The 27,475-nt window shown below is 32.2% G+C and overlaps 1 long non-coding RNA gene across 1 annotated transcript in view; it reads left to right on the top strand.

Annotated features, from left to right (window-relative positions):
- Positions 1-924: 924 nt before the first annotated feature.
- The window catches only part of LOC139426348 (uncharacterized), a 186,892-nt gene continuing 160,341 nt past the window's right edge, over positions 925-27,475 (top strand). The window contains exon 1 of the long non-coding RNA XR_011637600.1: positions 925-1,149. This is a non-coding gene — a long non-coding RNA (uncharacterized lncRNA). The remainder of the gene's footprint in view (positions 1,150-27,475) is intronic.

Below are 27,475 nucleotides of genomic sequence, written 5' to 3'. Positions count from 1 at the left end.
ACAGTTTAACGAGGACCAATACCGCACACCCTCGGTCCCTACGCAGACTGATCGAAGTGGTCACCCACCCGCACACTGACCGTAGCTAGTGATGCTTGACTTCGGTGATCTGCTGGGAACCGTGTCTTAACGATCAGTCCACTGCGGGACGGGTTTTCAATAGTAGTTACTAGATATTAATTTAACTATTAAGCTCTAGTATATGATTTGTTTCTGAGCACTAAACTTCTTTATTGAATTCAAGGCAGGAACCAGCAGTCCATTCTATCTAAGCCTTTATACTACTTACCTGTTCATGCTATTTTTTCAATCACATTAGGACCCGAAACGACGGCATTCTCAGCAACAGTTCAATTGTTGTTGTAGTTCATTTACGTCGCTCTAGAGCTGTACAATAGGCTATTGGCGACGCTCTGGGAAACATCCCTGAGGATGATCCGAAGACAGGCCATCACAATTTTGATCTTCTGCAGAAGGGATGGCACCCCAGCTTCGGTATTCCAACGCCCAGCTCTCGAAGTAGAGCACTTCACGGTAGAACAGTTTAACGAGGACCAATACCGCACACACTCGATCCCTACGCAGACTGATCCTTGTGGCCACCCACCTGCACACTGACCACAGCCAGTGATGCTTGACTTCGGTGATCTGCTGGGAACGACCAGTCCACTGCTGGACAGCAACAGTTCGGAACTTTAATTTTATGGCAACTCGAAATATGTGTTTAGCGGGTGTGTATGAAACATTTAAATCATTCAATCACTTGTCAAAAGTTTATGGGCCTCCCCTAGCAAGCGGTATCGCTCACCAAAACCTCTGCAGCGTGGAGGTAGTGGGTTCGAATCCCTCCTTAACCCAGGCTGTATTTTCATTTCTCCGAATTGCACTATCTGTCTTTCTACTTGAGAAAGGCTTATTTACGTATTTGAGAACTCAAGCCTGCATGTATGTGAACCAATGAGTAAATAAACAAATGGTTATGTTTCTGAAAACATGAAGCATGGCATTTTTGAGGATTTCTACCCTTTTGTTTTATGATTTTGAAAAAATTGTATTTTGCATCAACTTCTACGTGCTTTTTAAACTGAAAGATACCATCGTTTTAAAAAAAGTGAACCTACTTTTACTAGGATAAAGCAAACAAACACAGTAAGTTTCTACAATTATATCGATAATTCTATATACTTATATTGTAATATTAATAATATCTGTATTTACGAAAAAGATAAGTATATTCAAACAGTTGTAATATTTTTCATTTAGTATGATATTGATAAACTTTGTATGCATTTAATGAATCCTGCAATTCAAACTTCCTAATACTTGAAGAAAAAATGTAAAATTAACTTACTAGCATAGAGCGAAACTTGTTTGTTTATTAGTTCATGTTGATATTTACACCCATGCTATTTTAGATGTATTTCAGTTTAACTTCTCATGAAAGCTTATTTTATTATTTTTCGCATTATTATTTTTTTATATTATCTTTCATTGGCTTCAGGTATCTATCATTCGTTAGTATTTACCATTTATAAGTTTGTAATTCAGTACAAACTAACTGAATATTGTCGTATGAAAGACTATAGTTTTTTAATTCAACACAGAGGTAAAAACAATTGTAAATAATTGTGGAACCGATATCAGTTAACTGATATTAGCAATCATTCTCAAAACTAAATGGAACATCTAAAAATAACTAAAAATCTAAAATAACTTTATTTTTCTTAAAATTCATATTTGTTACCCTTTCCGGTAACTTTACGGTATTAGATTAAGCAAAAGAAATTTTAGAAGTTCAACGCATCAAAATAAAGAATAAATATAATCAATACCATTCTTCTCCGAAAATCTCTCAAGGTTTCCCACAATCAAGTAATTTTCCCGATAAATTGGCACTTTTGTTCATAATCTATTTTTCTTGATTCAATTATTGTTAATTTATGTTATTTAAGTTTATAGAAACATCTTTCAATAGTGCATGTCTAAACTTAATAAACAATGGTTTCGAATAAATATCAAAATACTTACTCAGGAACGACATGCTAATAACATTTTTTTTCTTGTACTTTTCGGATATAAATGATCAAAGATAAAAATCTATAAAAAAAATCTCGCAAAAAACTCCCAGTGAAACCTAATTTTGATTAAATATGATGTAAGCTCACAAACACCGATATTATGATATATTTCCTAAATAAATGAAAATTAAAAACGCCCAGAGTTTAATTTGCAACATTACATTATGGTAATTCTATAAGAAAATTTCGTTTTTACGCTTTTGTTCCGTATGAACAAATTGAATTTTTTAAAAAAAGATTATGTTTTGGGGCTGAAAATTGTTGCCTGTTACCGTTATCTAAAAAATTATAACAGCTACTCAAAATTATAAGAGCGACTCAATAAAAAACGGACTAATTCTTCCTTTTATTATTGTAAATATATTTCTTAAGTTAAATTTAATTAAGTCTGCTTTGTCCTTTACAACTTGCATTTGATAAACGTAAAATCGCTTATAAATATTCTTATTTTAAATATTCTCTAATATTCTTATTTTAAATATTCTCTAATATTCTTATTTTAAAAAACATGAAAATTATATTCTTATTTTAGAAAACATTAAAAAAATATTCTTGTTTTAAATATTCTCTGATATTCTTATTTAAAAGAATATAAAAAAATATTCTTGTTTTAGAAAACATTAAAAAAATATTCTTATTTTAAATATTCTTTAATATTCCTATTTTAAAATATATAAAAAAATATTCTTATTTTAGAAAACATTAAAAAAATATTCATATTTTAAATATTCTCTAATATTCCAATTTTAAAAAACATTAAAAAAATATTCTTATTTTAGAAAACATTAAAAAAATATTCTTATTTTTGAAAAACATTTGTTTGATGGTGCAAGACCGCATGGTCAGTGTACTTGATAATAATCTTAATTTTCATTTCAACTTGATATTAGTCGCCAGAATCTTCGTTAAGACTTGACTTGGGCTCGTGTCACCAGGATGAAAGTTGGGAGTATAACAGATTGCACTTTCTTCAATCGTGTCTTATCCTGCTGTGGACTGATCGTTAAGACGCGGTTCCCACCAGATCACCGAAGTCGAGCATCACTGGCTTCTGTCAGTGTTCGGGTGGGTGAACACTTGGATTAGTGTGCATTGGGACCAAGGATGTGTGGTATTGGTCCTCGCTAAACTGTTGTACGGTAAAGTGCTCGACTTCGCGTGTAGGTCGTCGGATACCGAAGCGGGGGTGCCATCCCCTCTGCAGAGGATCAAAATTGTGATGACATGTCTTTGGATCATCCTCAGGGATGTTTCCCAGACACCCGCCAATAGCCCATTGTGAGCCGGGATAGCCTGGTAGGTAGGGCACTGTGTCCTTGTCCAACAGTTCGTGGGTTCGATCCTCGCCTGCTTAAGACACCCCGTGTAGTAAAGGGTGACTGATGCACGTTAAATCTGTCGAGTCTCAAAGTCCTCCATGTTCCCATAACAAATCAATACCTCTGGGGGTATTGATCCATGAGTTTCCTTGTCTTCTGGATTGGTTCAAAATTGCAAGGCTATGGAGTTGAACATTAGTAGTCGTAAACCCAAAAAATTGGGTCGGCTGTTCAACGACGGATATTAAATAAAATAAAATAAAATGAAATGAAATAGCCCATTGTGCAGCTCTAGTGTGACGTAAATGTGTGACAACCACGACAATCGTATCTTAATAATTCTGAGTCCACTTTATTATGTCACCAGTGTTTCCAAAATTAGAAAAAATCATGTGCAGTTGCGGTGGTTGGATGCTCATCAGCATTTGCTTTATGATACAAATTGTGATAACGTTATTTGCGAAAGCGCGACTATTGAACTTGTATCAATATGAGGTCTTGGTATTCTCATTTCTTTAACTCATTATAGCTTTCAAGTGTGACCATACAACAAATGTGACTTGTTTTAAGAACTCCTTAATTTCTAGTATGAAAATCACGATGCGAAGACAATACTTTTGAGAAGGAAGGTGGGACCATACTACACATTAGCACATTTTTGTTAGATTCTGTAACCGCAGTTTTATGCCTTACGTATCCGATGAATGTTACACATGGTTATGCGTTTGTAATATAACTATTGAATATTTATTTACTTATTTTTTAACATTTATTTTATTTATTTCACATTAAATTATGCTTAAACTTAATTTCGTTCAAATTTGCCTAGTTGTTTTAGAGAAAAAGCAGTTGTTGTTATGCTTATAAACAAATCATGTTGTTTCATGTTTGTTAAAGCTTAGCCATTCTCATTTCTTTACAATCTGATTTAGAATCAATTTTGAGACAAAATAGTTGCAGATCGTATGGAAGCTATCTTTTCAACTTTAATACACACAACGAAATATTGAGGAAACAAAAACTGAATTATATAGTTTGGGCATCTGAATAGCAACGGGTAAAATTTCATGGATCAAAAAACTCACAAAGCAACACCCGAAGAAATGAAAAAACTCTTGGAGCAACGTGTCGAAAAATTGCGTACCCATAAATTCTCGTGCTACTGTTATATACAAAATAACATAGATTTCTTATTTCTTTTCAATTTTATTTCGAGTTAAAAGTCTAGAAATAGCTGTTGGTTGCATTAGAACTATCGTAACCACTTTAACAAATGTAATAAACAATAAAAAAAGGAAAAATTAAGTTACGCAGTTTGTACACACAAGCAGCATCACAGAATGTTTTATTAAGCGTGTAAAAAATGAAGCATAACCAAACAAATGGCAAGATTGAAAAACACGAAGAGACACGCGAATAACAAGAAGTCATTAACAACATACGGATAACACAAAGCAACTCTTGGAGCAACAAGTCGAAAACTGCCTTCAGATATAACTTCATATGTTTGCTGCTGTATGTATACTAGCAATTTAGTCATCCTTTTTCTTTTTAAATTTTATTTCAAGTAAATGGTATAAAAATTAGTTGTTGCTTGCATGAGAACTATCTCTATAACTTTAACACAAGCTATACAACATTAATGAAACAAAGAAAAATTAAGTTCTGTAGCTTCTACACTTAAATATCAGTAGACGAAGCTTTACTTAAGAAAGCGAAAAACACATTACTAAAATGAGGCAATTCGTGAAAACCATAAGGTATACACGAGTAACAAAACTCAACAAGCAACAAACTCACTAATAATAAATAGCAACTCTTGGAGCAATACATGTAGAAAAACTGTGCTCGAAAAAAACTTCACATGCTACTGTTACAAGCACAAGCAACGCAACTTAATTTTCGTAATTCTTTGATATTTTGTAAAGAGTCAAAGGTGTAAAATTACAAAACACATAACAAAATGAGGCAAAGCCTGAAAAATATGAAGCAACACGTGAGTAACAAGACGCAATAAGCAACAAACTCACTAATAAATAACAGGAACAATTCTTGGAGCAACACATATAAACTGTGCTAGAATGAAGCTTCATATGTTAATGCTACGAACTCAAGCAACATAACTTAGTTTCTCTTAGTTCTTTTATATTTTATTAAGAGTAAGTTCTGAAGGTACAAAATACATGAACAAAATTAGGCAATGCATGAAAAACATAAAGCGACACATGAATAACAAGACGTAACAAGGATCAAACTCGCTAATAACAAGAAGCAACTCTTGGCGCAACACATACAGAAAAATTGCACGCAGTGAAACTTCGCGTGTTACTGTTACAAGCACAAAAATATAACTTAGTTTTCTTAATTCTTTGATATTTTATAAAGAGTCTAAGTTATGAAGGTAGAAAACCAAAATGAGACAATGCATGAAAAACATGAAGCAACACGCGTGTAACAAGACGCAACAAGCAACAAACTCACTAGTAACAAGAAGCAACTCTTGGCGCAACACATATAGAAAAATTGCACGCAGTGAAACTTCGCGTGTTACTGTTACAAGTACAAAAATATAACTTAGTTTTCTTAATTCTTTGATATTTTATAAAGAGTCTAAGTTATAAAGGTACAAAACCAAAATCAGGCAATGCATAAAAAACATGAAGCAACACGCGTTTAACAAGACTCAACAAGCAACAAACTCACTGATAACAAGCAACAAACTCACTGATAACAAGCAACAAACTCACAAATAACAAGCAACAAACTAACTAGTAACAAGGAATAACTCTTGGAGCAACACATATAGAAAAGATATACTCCACTGAAACTTCACATGCTACTGCTACAAGCACAAAACACATAGCTAAGTTTTCTTAATTCTTTGATACTTTATTTAGAATCTAAGTTATAAAGTTAGTTTTCATTCATATTACTTCATATTGGGTTCATGTAACTACGTTGAACTTATATGCTATTTATCAAGAAAGCGAGGGAAATAATCTTGATTTCAAAAACAAAGATGCATTGAAGTGAAATAAAATATAGGTATCGAAATACTATTTAATAGAATCTCATAATTTATTTTTTTCTCTTCTCATACTTGTTCTGATTTCTCATTAAACAATTCCTCTCATTTAAGTGGTTTCAATGATCTTGACTATTATTTCATTTCACGTTGCGGATTCTTCTAAAAACTGTAATTCAAATTAAATTTGCCTTTTCAAAAACAGAAGTCTACTCTGAAAAAATAGCGCTGAGAATTCCAAAAATGAAATAAAATAATTCCTTAGGAAAAAAAATGAATAAATTAAATGAAAGGAATATGAGAAAAGTCCAAAAGAAGGGGAAAAAAGTTAAATTCTTTTTGGTATTTCTTTTCTAGTTTGGAATAGGGTATCTAGGCGAACAAAAATTGTTCTGCTGAAGGTAAAGAAGGAAGAAAAAAAGGCTAAAGAAGGTACGATGTAGAAAAAAAAAAGAAAAAAAAATATCATGAGGCACCTCTTACATGAAACCTTTAAGACGGCACAAAAGAACGCAAGAAAATGATAAAAAGCGAAACAGAACAAGTGAAAAACTAGGTTCGAAACTATGAGAGTAAGAAAAATAAAAAGAAAATAGGGAAGTGAAGGAAAAATAAAAAAAAAAATTATTTATTATTATTTTTTTCTTCTTCTCCTCCTCTTTTTCATCCTAGGTCTCTCTAGTTATCCCCAACTTCTCAAAGAAGAAAAAAGAAAAAGTAAAGAAGGAATAAAAAAAAAATAGTAAAAAAATACCCGCTCTCTTCTTTTTCAGAAGTTTTTCCTTAAATAACAACAACAATAATAATAAAAGTAGAAAAAAAATTGTTGAAAAAAATTCACAGGGAAAAATCCCGCACGCCGTCCACGTTTTATTGCACCGCTTCCCCCCTTCTCCAAAACCATCCTCGCTTGGCGAGTCCCATGTCAGTTCATCTATGTTGAAGCTTGCAAAAGCTGCCACTGCACGACCAACCAATAGGAGAGCGGCAGGCTGTGCACACCCCCTCCGGGGGCAACATGTGCCCGGCAATAAGCCATATCGCCCGAATGGGTATTGCTTTCTTGCTCGTGAAAACCCCGGTGCTATCCCTCCCAGCATCCCCCCACACACATCCTAGGAAGCTCAAGAGCGGGAAGAAGGGATGCGGAGGATGGGGAAGAGGAGGTCCTCTCCGAACGATATTAAAGGTTTGGAAAGGGCCCTCTTCGAGCCTTATTGCTAGCTGCGGAAGTGCAGCGGCGCATGCGTTTTCAGTGTGACAAGCTCCGGCTTAGCATCCCGTATGGTACGGGGGATCTTTCCAAAACACATTTCCGGACTTTCGTACTAGTCTTATATCTCACAAAGGAAAGGCGGGAGGGGATTTCTTGAGATTTTTCCCTTGTAAGAAGACGTTGGACTTGAGATTTTTTTCTCTCTCTCTGCTCTCTCTCCAATTCTATTGACAAAGTGCAAAAGCAATCGCTGAATTCGTTAAGCAATACGGAGTTGTTTTGTCGAATTCTGATTCACCTGAGTTTTATGATACTCTTGTTTCTTTACTTCGATTTAAAACGGTTTTAATTAAAGGGCTTTGAATTAGCGAAAAAGAAAAAACTAAAATTTGTTTTCTTCTGTTAAATTCTATATTGTATAAATTTTCATTAAAACTGAATGAGTGTTTACTGTATTTGTTGTTCTAGTTTATTTTACTTAAATGCTTGATTTTTTTTACCAACCTGCATTAAAAGTAAACAAGCTATATTTTCAATAAAAACATTGATAAATAATTTTTAGCCCTTAATTATTGATGTAAAAATAAACATACTCATTTAAAAAACGAGTGCATATTCTGCAAATAGCTACGGAGAGTGACAGTTATGCAGTAGAAGGAACTAGTCAAGTTGGTCACCATTACAAGCTTTCCACATATCTAAGTTGACCTCTATTATCGAGAAATGAGTTTATCTTATACAATTAAAAGAATTCTCTATAACTTGAACACCTGTCTTGTATGTTCACCTCTAAAATAACTTAAATGTGTTTAGGATGTTATATAATGCTATTATAAACCCTTCACAAGTTGATTGGGAAAAAAAAACTTTTTCAGTAAAATTTATATGCTATTATGTTATGCATTAAAATTTCACTGAATCTGTGAAATAATATTGAAAGCTAATATAAACATCTTCGTTAGTTGACCTTATGGAAAAACTATTGAGCTCTATTGCAAGAACTAGACTAAAGAACATAACAAAATAAATAACATAACAAAACAAAAAAAGAATAATATGATATAAGAATTTATAAAAATAGAAACAACGAATCTTCCCCTTCCATAAACTGACCACCTTTCTAAATTGACCCACTTAAAACAATGTACCACAACTTTCGCAGGTGTCAACTTATGCAGGCTTCACTGTTCCAGGGTTCACATATTTCCATAAAGAAAGCCCCTAGCTTGTATTTTTTAAATTCTTTACCGGGTAAAAATACTTATGGACTACCGAGGCTTGCAATATTGATGTCAGAGAGAGCAAAGCAGGGATTAAAAACATTTAAAATCAGTTTATTTAAGCCAAGGGCTTCCTTAATAACTGTGCATAGCAAATATTTTTAGAATCTTTTTAAAAGAATAATCTAAAAAAAAACTTTTTCGTTTAGGAATGTGCAATATTGAGGGGAATAAGACTAAAGGAGGGATTAAAGCATTCTAAAACCTTAGATTGAAGATTAATCTTAAAGATTGTGATAAAAAAATGTTCTCCAATCCTTGGACAAACTGTTCTCTTTAGCATTTTTGATCATTAACAAAAATTAATACTAGATCCGAAAAACTTTTTTGTTTTTGCTTAAATATTTATTTGCAATCCCTATTATTCACTGTTTTTATCTCACTTTCACGATTATTCTAAAAATTAATCTTAAGTGTTGTCATTTAAAGCACACCGTATAAGGAAGTTAAGAAGAATATACTCCAAAGATTTATATTACGTTCGTATTGCTTTTGTTTTATTGCTATCTAATATATAAGAAGATAAATCTTTAAACTTTACTTAGTTTTAGAAATTTCAGTCAGTATATTACCAAAACTGCGTATTTGAGTGATCTTGTTACCATTCCATTTCTTTGTAATTTAGCTTAAAATTGGAATTTGTTTTCCCCACCTTTGTAATTTACTAAGATTTTAACTGATACAGCGTTATGAGAGAAGTATGCTCGGGCACATAACCTAGCGCAAAAACGTCACAACCGGAAGTTACTTCACCTGTAAAATAGATCGAAAGCGTTACGAACTCAGTATGTCGAATCACAACAATCTATTAAGAATAATATCAAGTGTTCAAAAATATTAATATTATCTTGGGAAGAAGGAATAACTTTAGGTCATTTTCTAAATTCCGGTGCAAAGCTGAATGGTTGTTGTTGTTGTCGTTGGCCATTATGGCAAAGGATGCGATTGTTCTTGATTCTCAGTGGCGCCATCTATGGCCAAAACTTTGACTTCTGCCAGACCATACGTCACACCTGTTTATAGGCCGGACTCATTCATCCATCCACAGATCGCAATTTGACTAGAACCAGAGAACGATCAATCTCCAATTCAGTACCCCCAGAGGTATAATTTGCTATGAGAAATCGGAGGACTTTGTGACCCGATATATTTAACGTGCTCCAGTAACCATTTACTGCACGGGGAGTCTTCGGTCGGCTGGAGTCGAACTCTCGATTTAACGGACGTGAGTCTATCGCCCTGCCAACCAGGCTAATCCGGCCCTCAGCTGAATCGTTAAAAAATATGAAGTCTAATCAAGTGATGCTTATCTCCGTCCAATAAAATTTGGTTTAGGAGTGTCAATTAATAATCACAATTTATGTCTATATCTATAACCTATCTAATGACATAATGTAAATTCGTATTCGCAGAATGAATTTGATAAAACCCGCAACATCCTTAACTTTATTGATGTACTAAACGAGTACCACGAAACTATATAATGCTATGTATGTCCTAACTGGAAATGTAATAGCTGGACAGTATAGTACAGCTGGCATTATTGTCACATTACCATATTTAGCCTTGAGTAAAAGTAAACTGTTTCATTATGGGACTAGTGAGAAAAAAAAGAGTTTTTGAATTAGATCTATATCGTTATGTGAATGTGCAGAAACTGCAGAAAAATAAATGACTGGATAATTCCTGACCTTCCTTAATTTTCTGCGTCTCGTCATCGGTATGTATGTTTTTTATGTCAATTTTAATCCACGTGAAAGAGTATTTCAGAGTAATTCTTTTACATCTACAGTTATCAAAAAAAATAAAAAATCACCTTGAATAATTTTTGTTTATTGTTCTAATGATCGTTTTTTCTTGAACTATTTTATTCTCAATAGTATAAAGGCGTGATTCCAAATATGCTGATTAATTAGTGCCATTATACTTGCTAAATGTATACAAAAGTGCTAATAATAAAATACAAATGTTTAACTAAAATAGCTTCCGAGTTACAAAATTTCAAAATTGGTGTCATGTAAACTTCTATTTCTCAAGAATTATTCATTCAATTAAAAATTTCATTCAGATTTTGCATTTTATCATTTGTTTAAATTTCTGTATAAAAATTTTCATAACTTACAATTTCAATGTTTTCATCCCTATAAATATTTCTTATTAAACAGAGTAATAAGAAATATTTAAAATTTTTTTTTTGCATGGATATGACCTCATTAGATATACAAGTGTCATAATTTAAATTTCTTTTTTAAAATAAATCCTAAAATATTGCAAAATACGCAAAAAAGTGAATTTCAAGTTAAGGGGCCCAATTTTCCAACTGCTCTCCCACATATACTATTTGAGCCTTTTTTTCTAGATTGCTGTTCCGCGTATTTTGAGGGCCAAAACTCTAATTCAATCGAATAAAAGTTATATTTAATCAGAGAAAGTACATTTTCGTGACTTGATGGATAGCATTGAATAACTAGCATTTTCGAGGTCACCCCTTTGAACCATTAAGATTGGCCCTTAGTTTGTGAAAATCCGATTGTTATAGCAAAAGTTATTCAGGATGATAACTTTATTATTATTGCTGTTGTTCACTGTACATATTTACAATACACCGTTAGTGTGTAAATTTCTAATCGTAAAATTTATTGGAATTACACACTAACGGTATGTTTTAAATATATACAGTGAACAACAACAATAATAATAAAGTTATCATCCTGAATAACTCTTGTTATAACAATAAATTGAGTTATATAGGAACTAAATTACATTATATTTCACCCGTAAAAATTTGCCCTTGATCATGTTTTGAATTAATATTTAATTTTTTTAAATTCTCAGTTGAGTTTCTGAGTTAAATATTTTTTTAGCAAAACTTGCAGTTTTTAATCGTTGATAGATGTCTTGGTTCTCCATTAGAATACAGCATTTATGAAATCAGCATCTTTCATTGAATTTTGGTTTTAGCACAATAATAATCTCCTACTCTATCTCTGGCAAAAGATTCTTATGGAAGTGGTTAGAGATTAGATACCAATCTCTAACTTTTCCTTCATAAGAATCTCTTTTTTCCTCTTTGGAATTGTAGTAAAAAATCATTTCGTGAGTTAAATTTTATTAGAATGGCATGAACAGAATTGAATTTTATTTTTTAACGCAAATCTTTGTAATTAGAAAATTATGAGATCGGTCTTGTGCAATGATCAAGTGATTTTTGATGAGCATAATCTGCATACTAGATATATATGTTGTTTTTGTAACTGAATCTCAAACATCAAATAATGATGCTAATATATTTTATGTTGTTAAACGCTATATACACATGACATGTCATGTTTTTTTGCTATATGGAATTTTGAGATACTACCTAAACCTTTCGCACAAAATTTAATAAGGAATGGTAAGTGACAATTTTCCCCACATTTTCATTTTATTTTTTAAAAAAATTTTGATTCAAAATGAATCAACTTGAATTTTATTTTCACTAAATGGATTTTCTTTTTCTTTTAAATTTTCTCATGGGGGTATGAAGTTTCACTTTCACGCAAAAATCACACAAAATATTAAATTTAAGATTATATGAAGAAAAAAATATATGAATAATACATGAAAACTACACTATTTGGGAAATTAGAAACGGCCAAAAAAATTTATTTTTAAACATTTATTATTTATGATAGATTTAGCAAACACAGAATTTATATAAAGAGTAGCATACATTTGTAACAATTCATTGCGGTGGCGCTTCGCGCTCCCTTGCAGCAGATCCTGAGTTCGATCCACGGGCCGGGCAAGGTTTACTCAGCCTTCAGTGATTCGGTAAATGAGTACCAAGCATGCTTGGGAACTAAACACTGGGAGTTTCTCGTTCGGCTGACCACCTAACCGGAACATCTGCTCCTGCATCCCAGAGCTCAAGGTCAAGAAAACTGAGAAGGGCACAGTAGGCTTTGGCCCTCTAGGGGCTGTCGCACCACTGAGCTTAGTTTTTTTTGTAACAATTCATTAATGTTGTTGGTATTTTAATCTGAATATATTTGAGCTTTGCCTTAAAACTTTGAAACTCAGTACGTGTCAGTACCTTTAACATCACTGCAATATTTATCTAGGATAATTGATTCAAACTGAACTTCTTGTTTGGAACATTTAAACAAAAACAAAAAAATCGTTTATCCAAAGATAATTTCATGTAAAAAATGTTTTTTTAGTAATTATTTATTTTATAATTTTACTTTATAACCAAAAAAGATTTTGAATTGTGAAGTCTACATAATTTTGAAGTATGTGACTTTAAATGACTAAGTATACAATTGGAGCGAAATTTGCTAAACTGTTTCTTAGTTATCGAATTTCGAAAAGGCCGTAAGAGGGAAATGGGATAAGACCATGTATATTGAAGTTCGAAAGCCTGTTGGAGCTTTACTTTCTGACCCAAAGATTGCTAGATTTAATTATGATATCCATTGTTTAGTTGTTTACATTATATCATTCCTGGTAAGTCCGGATGTACATGTAAACTCCATAGGACACTTAAAAATTCAGTGAATATCAGTGAAAAAGTAGCTGACAATTTTTCTTTTAATAATAAGTTAAGAATATTATGTACTAAATTCACATGAAGTAATTATCTTCTCTACAGTTTTACTAGTCCCAGAAAAAACACTTTCCGCATTAAATGTTTATTTTTTTTTCAAAAAGAAATAAGTAAATTAAAAAACATCATGACAATCTGAGCAATCAAAATCGGATGTGTTTTTATCTACTTCATCGGCGAAAACAGTAATCAAGGATTTGGGGGCATTTTTGAGGAAACTGTTTTGTGATATTTGTTCTTCATACACTTCTTTTTTTCATACACTTATCTTTTGTATTATGATTTTAAAAAAAAGAATTGTTAATAACATCTTTAGAAAAGATTTTGAGACTCCTTTTTGAAATACACAAATTTCAGTAAATATTTTAAAATAATTATTGTTGTTATTAAATTTCGATTAACAAAGACATTCAAATTCAGAGACATTCAGAGACGGACAAATGTTTGTCTTTGAATGTCTATATAGTCTCTAATATAGTGCTCTGAAAGTCTAATATAGTGCTTGGAAATAATTTCGATTTTTAAGCATTGAAGTAGTGAATTTAAAGATTAAAAACTATTTAAGATAAACTAATCTCTGTTATTAGCAAAAAGTAGAACATGCTGCGTTACATAAAATGAAAGAGGATATTTAGAGTTATATAAAACAGTAGTAAGAGAATGATTTTTGAACCATAAATTAATTAACTTGTCAAAACACGATAAAACAAGACTACAAAGAAAAAAAAGAATGGCCATACGCAAAACAATACATAGTCACAAGTGTATGATTTAGACAGTAATATTTGAGAACTCTTTTTTAGGAAAGGTAAAATGCAAAAGGAGACAAATTAAGTGGAAGTGCAATTAATCAGATTTCAAATAACCGTTCATTAGTTCGAATAAATTTTCACAGATTTTTGTTTTTAGTTTTTAACAAAGGGTTTATACGAATTTTTTTTCTCCATGTAATGTTATGTTCTGGGGATGATTTTCTTGTGCGCCAGGAATTTTTTAAGGGGACAGTCTGTTAAGTAATGATCTGGAGAATCTAGTTCTCCACAGGGGCAGTTTTTTATTCAATTAAGTTAAAAAAGTGTAACTCATTTAGGGGAAGATTTATGAGCTTACGAAAAATATGTTCCTCTTTTGAAAGAGGAGCATCTTTTATAGGAATTTCTGTAAGTATTTCGAACAATCAGCTCCCAGTATTTTCTTCGAACCCTTCTCATCAGTTAATTTTTTTAACCCCTTAACGATCGATTAATTTTCAAGAGAACGGTCATAAAAGTGCCTATTTTGCCAAATGCACGTATTTGTTTAGTGCTAACATCTAGTTTAAAATAAACTAACTATCTACAATAACCTTAAAAATATCCTGGTTCTGCCATCTGGTGTGTAAAATGAGAAATAAAATGCTTCTCCGGCAAAAGAAATGAATTGGTTTTATTCTTATTGGAGCGTTACTACTGAACACTCAAGACCGGAAATTTCACGGGAGCGAGAAATAGAGGGCGAAACTTCAGCCCGTCATTTTCACGGGAGCGAAAAGGAAAGGGTTAAAGTCATTTTTAATTTTTGTTGCTTAAAATGGATATACGTTTGTGGTAATTTCTGTTGTGGATTCCTTGGCAATTCATCCGCGAGCTCGTTACAAAAGTTATTGTTGTGGACTTCGATGCAGTTGAAATTGATATTCTCATATCATTGTTGTTAAAACTGTGTCATTACAAAATGCATAGCCTACTCAGTTGTCTTCTTTTGACCACTCTGTGAATAAATTATCTTCGGAAAGGAGTTGGTTCGCTCGTTGCTATTTCTAGATTTATACTGCTTAAAAAAAATGAATTAATGAATGTGGTTGAATTCCTTTTACACTTTTTTCGTTGTTCTTTAAATAGAAATTTTTACCACTCAAAAACCTCCGTGAGAAGCGTAAATGGTGAGCGATACGACTAGAATGACAGTAAAAAAATGCAGAACATAGTCGATTTATAACACAAAACACTTTGTGATCGATAATTTTGAGATAGCCAGGGTGACTCAGGGGATAAAGCATTTGTGTAGAGAGAAGTGTCCCAGATTCGAATCCCAGCTGTGGCTGGTTGATATGAATTTTGCTCTTGGCTGGCACCAACCACAGTACTATTGTAAAAATGTCCTCAGTAGTAGGCAGATCGTGGGTTAGAATCTCATTGCTGTCGGGCTTACTGTGGAAAGTTTTTGTGGTTTTCTTCCCCAAGTAATGCAAATGTTGGTTAGTTCTTCTAAAAGGTCTTCCAAGAAGGGTAGTTTGTCTCAATGCTTGATCGATAAGTTCTCTTGTCTTCTGGGTTAGGTTCAAAATTTCAAAGCTATGGAGCTGAACATTGATAGTCGGATCAACAGTTCAACGTCGGTTATAAAATAAAATAAAATAATTTTGGGAGAATAACTTCTTAAGTTCCAAATATTTTTTGTAGCGTTTTTTTCCAATACTGTCATACAAAATGCGAAAAGTTTATTTTACTCTTTCTACTCTAATATTTGTAATCCCCGTTTTATTGTTATTTAAATTCATTTTTGTCCGGAATATGTATTTTTTCTTTCGCCTTTTGTAACATTACAATTTCGTTGATAATGAAACGTGTCTTACTTGGAATTGATTTAAATTTTAAACTTGGAATATAATTTTTTTTATATTTCTGTATCGTTTACACTTATGTTCGAAAATATTAATTTCTGATTAGTATAATTTACCACTAGTACTGGCTTTGTAGCCTCTTAGTGGGCAAAGGCTGTTTTATTTTTGTTTAAAATTACGAAATTTGAATTTTAAAAAAAATCTATTTTTAAAAGAAAGTCTATTTCTATTTAGTTGCTGATGGTTTAAAAATTTGAAAGGGATTTTTTTTCTCATATCTCTTTCTGTTTACATAGTCGAAACATTAACTTTAAATGCAGATTATACCGTAAGCTGTAAGCATTAAACACCTCATGTACAGACATCAATTTTAAGAATGTTATATAAACAGTCTAACTGTGCGAGGTTTTGTGGTTTTTTGCTACGAACAAAACTTAAATGAAGAGCTTAGCGGAGTTCAGTCATAAGCGATGTTTTCGAAAACAATTGGATCTCTCTAAAAAAACGTTTCTTTTTAATATCGACTTATAGAGCGTAAAAGATATGTTTAAAATCAAGATAATTAAACTATGTTCTATCGCACTACGTAGCTGGACTTCTAATAAAAGATTTTAGTTGTCTTCCACTAAAATCATTTCACGTTGCTCCTCAAACACTGACTTAGATTTCCAGGAAGCATTTCACATTCTGAAAAATTTTAATAATTCAGCTAAGGACCTTTTTATATTTCTTTATTCCAAATGGTTAGAAACCTGGGTTTCTTACACTACCCCTACTTATTACCCATTGGCAAAATGGGTCTCGGTTTGGATTTGATGGCGTTCATATACTTTTCAACTGTGTTCAAGAGTAATAGTAAGCAGTGCGCATGCGTCGTCGTTGCATGCGTTGCTATGGTGACCGTTGTCGTTTCTCTTTTGATTTTCACCAGCAGGCATTTTTAATGTATTTACATGATAATAATTTAAAGTTTTTTTAATATTCTTTTTATTATTAACATATAATTACTGGCTTGACGATTATTTTAATATAAATATGAATGCTGAAGAACGAAAAGTATTTTGAGACGTCTTGAAACACGTACATAGGCTGGATATGAAAATCAATCTGACGACAAGCATCAATTGAGACAGATTTTGCAACCCATGATTTGAAATGTTGTGTTGTGACGTCAATCCAGAAAGAAAATGCATTTGACCAATGGGTGACCAGTGATCGTAATAAGGAGATAACAACTTTTTTTGTTGATTTTTTTTATTTAATTTTTTTCTTCCTTACGTTTATTTTATTCAAGCTTATTTCCTTTACCTTATTGGTCAATTACCCATTTTTCGTACTGTAACTTGTTTGTAATTTCATTTTGCATAGCTGTGTTTCTCTCTATCATACTATATTACAACACTGACTTTTTTTTTTTACAGAACTGAAGCATAGCATGTTTGTTTATTTAATATGTTTTGAAGCAATATATCTGATCTTTCAAATCGTTTAGTTTAATTTATGCACGGCACAAATTTAACACTTTCTTCTCTGTTTCTAATCACAGAGAGATAACTTCACACAAACATACATTTTAAAGTTTGTTAAACGAGTTTTAGTTCCCGATAAGCTTATAATTTGGAAAATATTCTCAAATTTAAACTTTCGACTCATTAATTTTAATTTCGGAGTGCCCTTTGAAAAGTGCAAAGTATGAAGATATTAGAGACATTCCTCAATCAGTTTTGTGAGACATGAAATTGTGTTATGAAAGCTGCATGAATTAATGGCGTAATTTGAATGATTTATTTTATCAATCTCCACTTATAAAATAAATATGATTTAAGTTATGATGCAACGTCTTATTCTTTTACGATTGCAACCAATCCAGTTATCCTCTTTTAAGTGTTACCATCAAATCCGACAACAAGACACTTTAGGGAAGTTTCATAATTTCATTTTTGCATCACTTTTAGTTTATAACACCGTTTGATTATAACAAACGCGAAAATTGCATAGCTTTTTATACCGTAAAAATTAATTATCGAAAACACAATAGTTGTATTTTCACAATCTTTATTTAGTTATTAATTTATTAATTATCTCCGTTTATTAATTTTTTTTTACTTATTATTAAAGATAAACAAATAAATCAATAAAATAGGATATATTTTTTTTATTTATTCATTTGTTTATTCCTTCATTTAATTATTTTGAGAAACAAATAAAATGCGACGCATTTCCATAAATGATACAAATAATTCAATTTTAAATCTTTTATTAAATTAGATCCCTTTTTTTTTTTAACATGAATGCTTTATTTTCAATATTATTGATGATGAAGACAATAATTTTGATCTATCTATGGGTTTTTATCTACTGTATTTTGAAAAGTTTTGCAAAAGTATTTAACAGTTGGCTTTTAATCCACTAATAATGAATTTTTTTTAAACGCTTTGCAAAATTATTAAACAATTGACTTTTAATCCACTAATAATGAACTTTTTTTAAAACGTTTTGCAAAATTATTAAACAATTGGCTTTTAATCCACTAATAACAAACTTTTTTTTTAAAGCGTTTTGCAAAATTATTAGGCAATTGGCTTTTAATCCACTAATAATAAACTTTTTTTTTAAAAACGTTTTGCAAAATTATTAAACAATTGGCTTTTAATCCACTAATAATAAATTTTTTTGTAAAACGTTTTGCAAAATTATTAAACAATTGGCTTTTAATCCACTAATAACAAACTTTTTTTTAAAGCGTTTTGCAGAATTATTAAACAATTGGCTTTTAATCCACTAATAATAAACTTTTTTGTAAAACGTTTTGCAAAATTATTAAACAATTGGCTTTTTATCCACTAATAATAAACTTTTTTTAAAAAGGTTTTTAAAATTATTAAACAATTGGCTTTTAATCCACTAATAATAAACTTTTTTTTAAAAACGTTTTGCAAAATTATTAAACAATTGGCTTTTAATCCACTAATAATAAACTTTTTTTAAAAACGTTTTTCAAAATTATTAAACATTTGGCTTTTAATCCACTAATAATAAATTTTTTTTAAACGTTTTGCAAAATTATTAAACAATTGACTTTTAATTCACTAATAATAAACTCTTTTTTTAAACGTTTTGCAAAATTATTAAACAATTGGCTTTTAATCCACTAATAAGTCTAGTATTCATAGCATCAGTCAATATTAACGAGACAATTTTAATTGTGAAAAAGTACTCTAAAGACTACTAAAAGACTACTAAAAGACTACTAAAAGGGTAACCTTAGGATATAAGGTTACCCTTTTAGTAGTCTTATACTCTTATACTAAAAGTTCACCATCGATGAAATGAACTTCTCATCGATGGTAAACTTTTCATAATTTTGAAGGTAAGGGGAACGGAGTTGTTATCGACAATGTCAACCTTCATCTATGGAAAGGTATCCCACCATAGAATCGAGTTAACATGTCATATACTAGTGAATTGGAATTATATATTTGTAGTGGTAGAAGCACTACAATTCCCCCCCCCACCAGAATCATATCTGTGATAGAATTCAATGAACGGATACCACTAGTTGATTCATTGCAGTTTTGTGAGAAGTCGGGAGAGCTGTATTAAGATCACCGTACTGTTGCTGATCGTGAGAGCTGTATTAAGTTCACGGTCGTGGTTGTTCCTGCGTTGCCTTTAGCAGTATACGTTATACGTTAGGTGTGATCGAAATTGAGTAGCAACAGAACGAGGAGGTGGATAATGTCACAGTCACACGTAGCAAGTCAACTGTTCAATGCGGACCATCCTTCGAAGTAGTCGTGTTCAGATCGAAGTGTGAGTTTCTGTCAAGGTGGGCATGTTCACATCATTTCCGGGTCACCAATGTGGGAAAAGGAGTTGCTATCGACAATGTCAACCTTCATCTATGAAAAGGTACCCCACCGTAGAATCAGGTTAACATGTCATATACTAGTGAATTGGAATTATTTTTTGTTGTGGTAGATACACTACAAAGGCTTCGCTTGTTCCTTTGATGTAATTCGATCATTTAAAATTCTTTAATGCTATTGTTTTAGCTCTACATGGGAAAAAAATCACGCAAATGCTCATTTAGGACTATGCGAAAAATTTTGAATGTTCTTAAGCAAATAAGTAAACAACGATTTAATAAAAAGCATAAATTTTTGAAATTAGTCTGCACTTATCCTATAGCTGAAATCCTAGATACAGGTTGAGTCAGTAATTAGGTCACGGAAGTCTTTGTGAAGAACAGGGGTTCGATCCCCAGTGGTGACTTGTAATCCATCGAGCTTCAGAACGCTGGGTACTAACTTGACTGGGAAGTAAGGGTGACCTGTGCGCAATGCTGACCACAATTCCATAATCTAGCCATTGATCACGAAATTGTGGAGTCCTTACCTCCATGACCCCCTGGCCCCCAATCTGCTGTTACGGCAATGCTTTACTTTAAAAATTCCTAATATAGATATCTCGTGAATCAAACAGCTTTTATGCATGCTTTTTATAACAGTTATTATGCATAATAGCTTTTAATTGCTTTTCATGCATTAAACATCAGTGGAGATTTCCTTAACTATAGCCAATTAGTTGCCGATTTTTTCTTCTTCAATTGAAGCTTATGGTGCTATATAGTGATAAACTAAATTTTTCCAAGTAAGAAATTTTTAGATCAAACTTTTTCTTAGTATTTTTTCAACTTAGATACTTGACAAGTTTTACGGAATTTCCCCTGGATAATGACACAATAAATGGATAATGCACAGGAAACAGTAGAATAGTAATGTTTTTCTTCTAAAATGCCCTCCTAAACATTTGAAAATGTGACTTATCATTATATTGCTACATTGCTCCAAGCTTTTTAATTGAACAAAAAATATTGAATACTTAGTATTGCAAGAAATTAAAAAAAATTAATAAGTCTATTCATCCCATAAATAATGACAGTAACACACGTGATATCCTTTATTAGACAGAAACTGAAATTATTGGTACACTTTTGTAATTTTTCGCTACTATTTGTAATTGCTTGTAATTTGTAATTACCGTTAGTGGTCCATTGACTTCACTATGGATCTTTTCTTGTGTTGGTATATTTTACGTAACAGTCTTCTGATACATGAAGAACAAATTATGACCCAATATTGAACATTTCAATTGTATCTGCAAAGCACCTCAAAGCTTGTGAAGCAATGATTTACACGTAAAAGCAATGTTTTTTTATGCCGGCTAAGTCAATCTCCACACCTTTATATTGCACGATATAAGATAAGAACTATAACAGCGCTAAAAAAGAATCATTAATCAAATAAAACCTATTAATCCAAGCTTTGATATCAAAATTCCAGCTTCGTGCATTATTAATCCTATTGAGTCCATGACGTCTCGTTGTGATGTCTGCAAACTGCATGGCTATAAAATATTAATAATGGCTAATAATATTAACAATTATATCATTTTTTCTTGTTATATTTAAGCTTTAATTTTTCAAAAAAAATTAAATTAAAAACTTAATCTATCAGGATACATTTGAACACAAAACTGTGTAGTTTGTTTTAGTTTTAATGCTTATGAATCGTCTTAAATGTAATAATTAATAAATAATATGATATTATTTAAATTTGGTTATAATGATAAATAAAATAAGAATTATTTATTTTTCTCTAATTTTAACTGCCCAAAACTTAAAAGGTGCTGTAAAAAATAGACGGGCCGGAGATTTTTACACGTCACTGTAGCTGCTTGGTGACAAATTGTTAACTAATTGCGATCTGGATATATTTTTCACTGAGATGCAGTGTTTTCCACTTTTTTAAGCTATGAAACTCTAAATGATTACTGTAGTTTTACCGGAAATCCGACTTTATAAATAAAGACAATTATAAACATATTTACCAAAGAAAGACTACTAATTATTTTGAAAATATTCAATGTGAAGAATGAAAGTTTTTCATTGTTTTATTCATAATATTTTTAAAATAGATTTTATGTCAGACAGTGTTGAGTACTCAGGACAACAACAGCATCTTGTTAAGTTTTGAATTTGTTTTTGGCGCATGCAAATGATGAATTATAGTTTTCATTAAAATAATGGAAATGAAAAAGAACTTTTATAAAATTGAGAATGCTTAACGATTTGGAAAACTTGCCGAGAAGAAATTTTAGAATTAAAAAGTTTGATATATGAATACTAAAGCAATTTATTATTTTTATTATAGCAATTTACTTGAAATATACTAAAGCAATTTTTTTTATAAATACAGATATTTTTCCAATTTATTTAATTTATTGTATTAGAATAAACATGCCTTTTTTTAAACATATTTATTTTTTCCACTTATTTAAATAATTTCTTAGAAATAACAGAAATAAAAAAATAAATTATTGATAGGTTATTGTTCAGCCGTAGATGAATAATTTTACAATAACTTGTTTGAAGAAATCTTTTCATATTTGTTATTTGTTGCTTTGTAACGCATGTGCTCTGAAACTCTTGCTAACTAGAATATTTTGTCTGCTTGTCAGTTGGATTAGCGATTTCATATAGCGTGTTTGCCATAGATTTCAATCGTCGAATTCTTCAAGGTTTTATTTTATTTTCATTACTTTAGCATTTATGCAATCTTCAGGGCGCATAGTTTCTTTTCCCAACTATTTGGAAGTTCAAGTATGTTCGACGTTCTATTTTTTAATAAATAGTTTATTTTCGCAATTTAGTTTTATTTCATTATTTGATGGCTGTTAGTTTAATTCATGTTAGTTTTCCCCCACATTCTGGTCCGTTGAGCCGAAATCGAACCAGCGACCTATGATTATAAAAAATGACAATTTATTAATTTATTAGGAAATATTGCTGATTTTAAAAATCATATCTAGTTTTGAAAAGAACTCTCGGAACCCCTGTAACCCTTAGACGGAATCCTAGGGTTCCGCAGAAAACCTTTTAGGTACCACTGCTTTTCAGAATGAGGTAGTCATGTATATTTCTTCTAAAAATTGGAGGGTATTAGGTTATATAATTTTAGTAAATGCCTTGATAACATTTACAATATTTGTATAATGACAAATGATATATTTACTTAAGTAGAAAATGATAATTAAAATTATCAAGTCGCCTTCTTCAATTTCATTTTGAAGGAATCAATATAACGAGATATATATGAACCAAAAATATAAGACACTTATATTAAACTTAAATTTGTTCTTCTTCACTTAATTTTTTTCAATTTTTATTTTTTTTATTTACTACTAATGTTCAACTCCGTAGCCTTGTAATTTTGAACCCAATCCAGAAGACAAAGGAACTCCTGGATCAAGTATAGGGAGAAATTTGCCACCGTGGAGGACTTTTTGATGGAATTAACCCGCATTTGCGTTACATGGAGAGGAAGACCAAGAGAACCTCCCACGGTTAGCCTGACGGCAATGGAACTCTAGCTCATGATCCGTCTACCACTGAGGATATTTCACATCAGCACAGCTATCGGTGCAAGCCGGATGCGGAATTCGTATCGACCAGCCATCGCCGGGATCGAACCCCGGTTCACCTCATTGGAAGGCGAACGCTCTATCCTCTGAGCCATTCTTCAGTTAACTATCGAGGTTGCCATTTACCGTGCAAATTGACTTGCTATAATGAGGCCAGAAGGTGTAGTGTGTTCTGTCTGTGGTTCGAGCTTGGCGTATCAAATTATGAATTTAAAAAATAATTTTCAGCCAAAAATGGTACTCTTGGATTGCAAAGAGCGACAAATATTTAGGAGCGGTTGAAAGAGTTGAATATAATATAGGTTGAAGAAGTTAAATTTAAACATGTTTTAAAAAATGGATTAGTTTTTATTTAAATTTAATTTAAAGGGTTATTATCGATTGATTATAATAAAATAATTGAATTAGTTGAATAATTGCGTCGGTTTATTATTTTAAGATGGCAAGAGCTATTCAACGTTGCATCCTTTTTTTTACGAAAGTAACTTAAGAGTGTACCCCTTCAAAAAGAGAGCTTTTGACCAACGGGTAACGGGGATCTCCGGCCAGGACACTGTTTTGCCCAAATCCTACAATGGTAATGTCAATTGTAGTACGCAATAACCGGGACATATTCCGTATCTATTTTGCTGTATCGGTTAACCATGCAAGAGGTTGGATGAACTCTATTTTTTCATGGTATCAAACAGAATCACATTTTGTTAATGTCTATCAATCATTTGTTAAGTGAAGTCAAGGAAAAATTTCTTGCGTTATCATTTTTGAGAGAGGAGTTTCGCTAACCATTCTTGGTAGGATAGACTTCAACAATGTTTGATGATGAAGATACCACTTTGAGCTATGTGAAATCCATAGAGAGACATATATTGTAAAGTTTTATTTTTTACAACCATTTTATAACCGTCGTTTAACAGCCGACCCGATTTTCGGGTTTACGACTAGTATTGTTCAAATTCGTTGCCTAGTAATTTTGAACTCGATCCAGAAAATCGTGGAGCACTTGCGTTGTTTTTTGTATTTACCCGGGAGTATACAGTGAGGATGAAACAGAAAAGAAAAAATTTAAAAATTGGTCTCCAGATGTTTAATTTTTAAATTTTTAGACAATATGACAGTTTTTAACATGATCACAGCTTCCACTAATACATTTTTTAGACAATATAAGAGCTTTTTAATGATTACCCCCTCAAAGCTCTTCGCCACCATGAACTCGAGAAAATTTTGTTTTCCAATTTCAACCCAGAGTAGAATTGTTCATGTCAACGATACTCGATTGTATGCCAGTAGAGACGCTGATAAAACTCGGAAAGACAATTGGAAACCAGATAACAACAATGTTGAGCAAAGGCGTAAGTATTCTTCAAAACAATGCTCTCCCACACAATGTCCATCAAATCATCACTTTCCTTCAACAGTTTCAATGGAGCATCATAATACACCTGCCCAATTGTCTGGATTTAATTTTCTTGACCCATAATCTGGATCTAATGGCTTTCGCCACAGTTCCTTAATTTAAAAGAACATTTGGCCAGAAGGAGATTCTGTTTTTTGATGAGGTGAAAGATAAGGTTCAAGACTTTCTGGAGAACATGACGGGGAGCTGGTATGGTGTAATCAAACTAAGGTAGTCTTGACGTTTACAAAAATGTGCCGTATAAAGTGGTGATTATACAAAAAATAAATAAATAAAAACTTAACCTTTAAAATGCTCCTAATATTATGAAAAACGTACCAACTATAATACTTCTAAAACAAAACATCTTACTTTTGAGACTATCCATGTAAGAAGTGTTGCTACTTTTATCTTATTAGTAGCTGTTCGGAATTAGGAAATTATTGCTTGATTGCTTTTAAACAAAGAATAAAAATTACATCAAAGCAATTCTGGGAAATCAGAAATTTATTTGGTATAGGATCCCCTTTCTACAGATCTCCATCTTTCTCACCTTTCCACGTAAAGAGGAATAGGGGGATAGGGGGTAGGCAATAGCAAAAACACGCCTCGCTTAACTCCCGAGGAATGAAGACGAGCTTAACCAGGCGGCAAGGGTCAGAAGGGGGCCCAAATGTGGCCTACTTAGGGCTACAACTCATTCCTCGGACCTCTAATGGACATATTTAAAAGATATTTGTCGGCCGCCGGTAGAATAAAATGGGTCTCGCTTTAGAAAGGCGTTTAACTCTACATTGGTTTTTCAATTGGATCTGTTAGGGGGAAGTTTAAAGTTTTTACTTTTTCTTTCTTCTCTGTGGAAGTTTGAAGGCATCGATTTCTGTTTCCTTCTCATTTCTGTATCGATATTTGGATGGAGTAATCGATACCTTTCGCGGCATAGGCTATTGAAAAGAAAAATAGAATTTTAACGTTCTTCGAAACAAAAAGGAAATTCTAATGTGAATTCTGAATTAAAAAGGAAATTTATTATAATTAGTTTGTGAGAAACACACCGATATAAATTAAAATATTTGCAGTTTATGGTTAGGTTAGATAATTTTGTTTTTGAATTGTTTAAATGTTTGCTGCGGCAGTTTAATGATACATCAATATTTTTATTTGAAAGGTCAATTTATTAGAACCTCTTCCTCTAGATCTCGTTTGTCTATCTTTTTTTCTTCTGATACAGCCTTGATTCCTCTCAGCATGTTCTCCATGTTGATGGGCTGTTTGTGACATGTGTTCTAGATTCCAGACTTCGAAGTTTGCAATTATATAAGATAAGTTTATTTTTAAATTACTTAAAGCTCTGTTAAGGCAATTAAATGTAATATCAATATTTTTACTTGAACCGCCAATTTATTAGAACCGCCACCTTTATATCTCGTTTGTCTACATTCTTCCCTTTAATACAGCCTTGATTCTTTTTAGCATGAGATGTTGATAGACCTTTGGGGGCATATGTTCTAGAATCTAGACTCAGATTTTTCTAATAGACTGAATGGAGTAGGGGTGGAGCGCTCTCTTTCAATGAGGTAAACCGGGTTCGAATTCCGGTAATGGCTGATCGATACTAATTCCGCACCCAGCACACACCGACCACAGTGCTGACGTAAAATACCCTCAGTGGTGGACGGATCATGGGTTAGAGTCCATTTGCCGTCAGGCTAACCGTGGGAGGTTTTCGTGGTTTTCCTCTTCATGTAACCCAAATGCGGGTTAGTTCCATCAAAAAGTCCTCCACAAAGGCAAACTTCTCCCCCTACTTGATTCAGGAGTTCCCTTGTCTTCTGGATTGGGTTAAAAACTGCAAGGATACGGAGTTGAATGCTGGCAGTCGTAAACTAAAAATTCAGTCGGCTGCTTAACGACGGTTATAAAATAAAATAAAATAGTCTGAATGATTGTGGAGCTAGATTATATATGATGCTTTCAACTTCAATCTTACGAATTCTCAAGGGGTTTAAGACCTTTGAACATTTAAGACCAAATCAAGATTGAAAAGTCTTCATCAAGTTCCCCACATCAATACCTGCAGCATGGCTGGAGGCATTATCCTGTTAAAAATATCTCTCGCCATTGGCATAAATAATCAGTATTACAAGATTAACTTGCACAACAACAATGATCAGACATGGTGTTTTACTCAGACTATGCTGAATAAAGGTGATAAGATAGCGAAATAAAGGTGATAAAGGATGCCAGCACTTTACTAGCTCTCCAGAAAGGTCTTGAAAGCTCTCTAGAAAGGCTCTAGAAGCGATGTTGTAAAGCAATAAATAACTCATCTGCTTAAAACTGTCAGGTTGTAAAATAGGCCATTAAAAGCATATTATGTATTTAAATGCTCATATTTTACTAGAAAATTACGAGATAGGAAAAAGAAAAAAAAACAGATTGGCTATTCAATATATATATAATTGGCATATTGGTGACTGATTGAGTCA

The sequence above is a fragment of the Parasteatoda tepidariorum genome, chromosome 8, assembly GCF_043381705.1.
Source record: "Parasteatoda tepidariorum isolate YZ-2023 chromosome 8, CAS_Ptep_4.0, whole genome shotgun sequence".
In the NCBI taxonomy this organism is placed as follows: Eukaryota; Metazoa; Arthropoda; class Arachnida; order Araneae; family Theridiidae; genus Parasteatoda; species Parasteatoda tepidariorum.
Note: the sequence above shows the minus strand (reverse complement) of the source record. Positions and strands in the feature narration are given on the sequence as shown.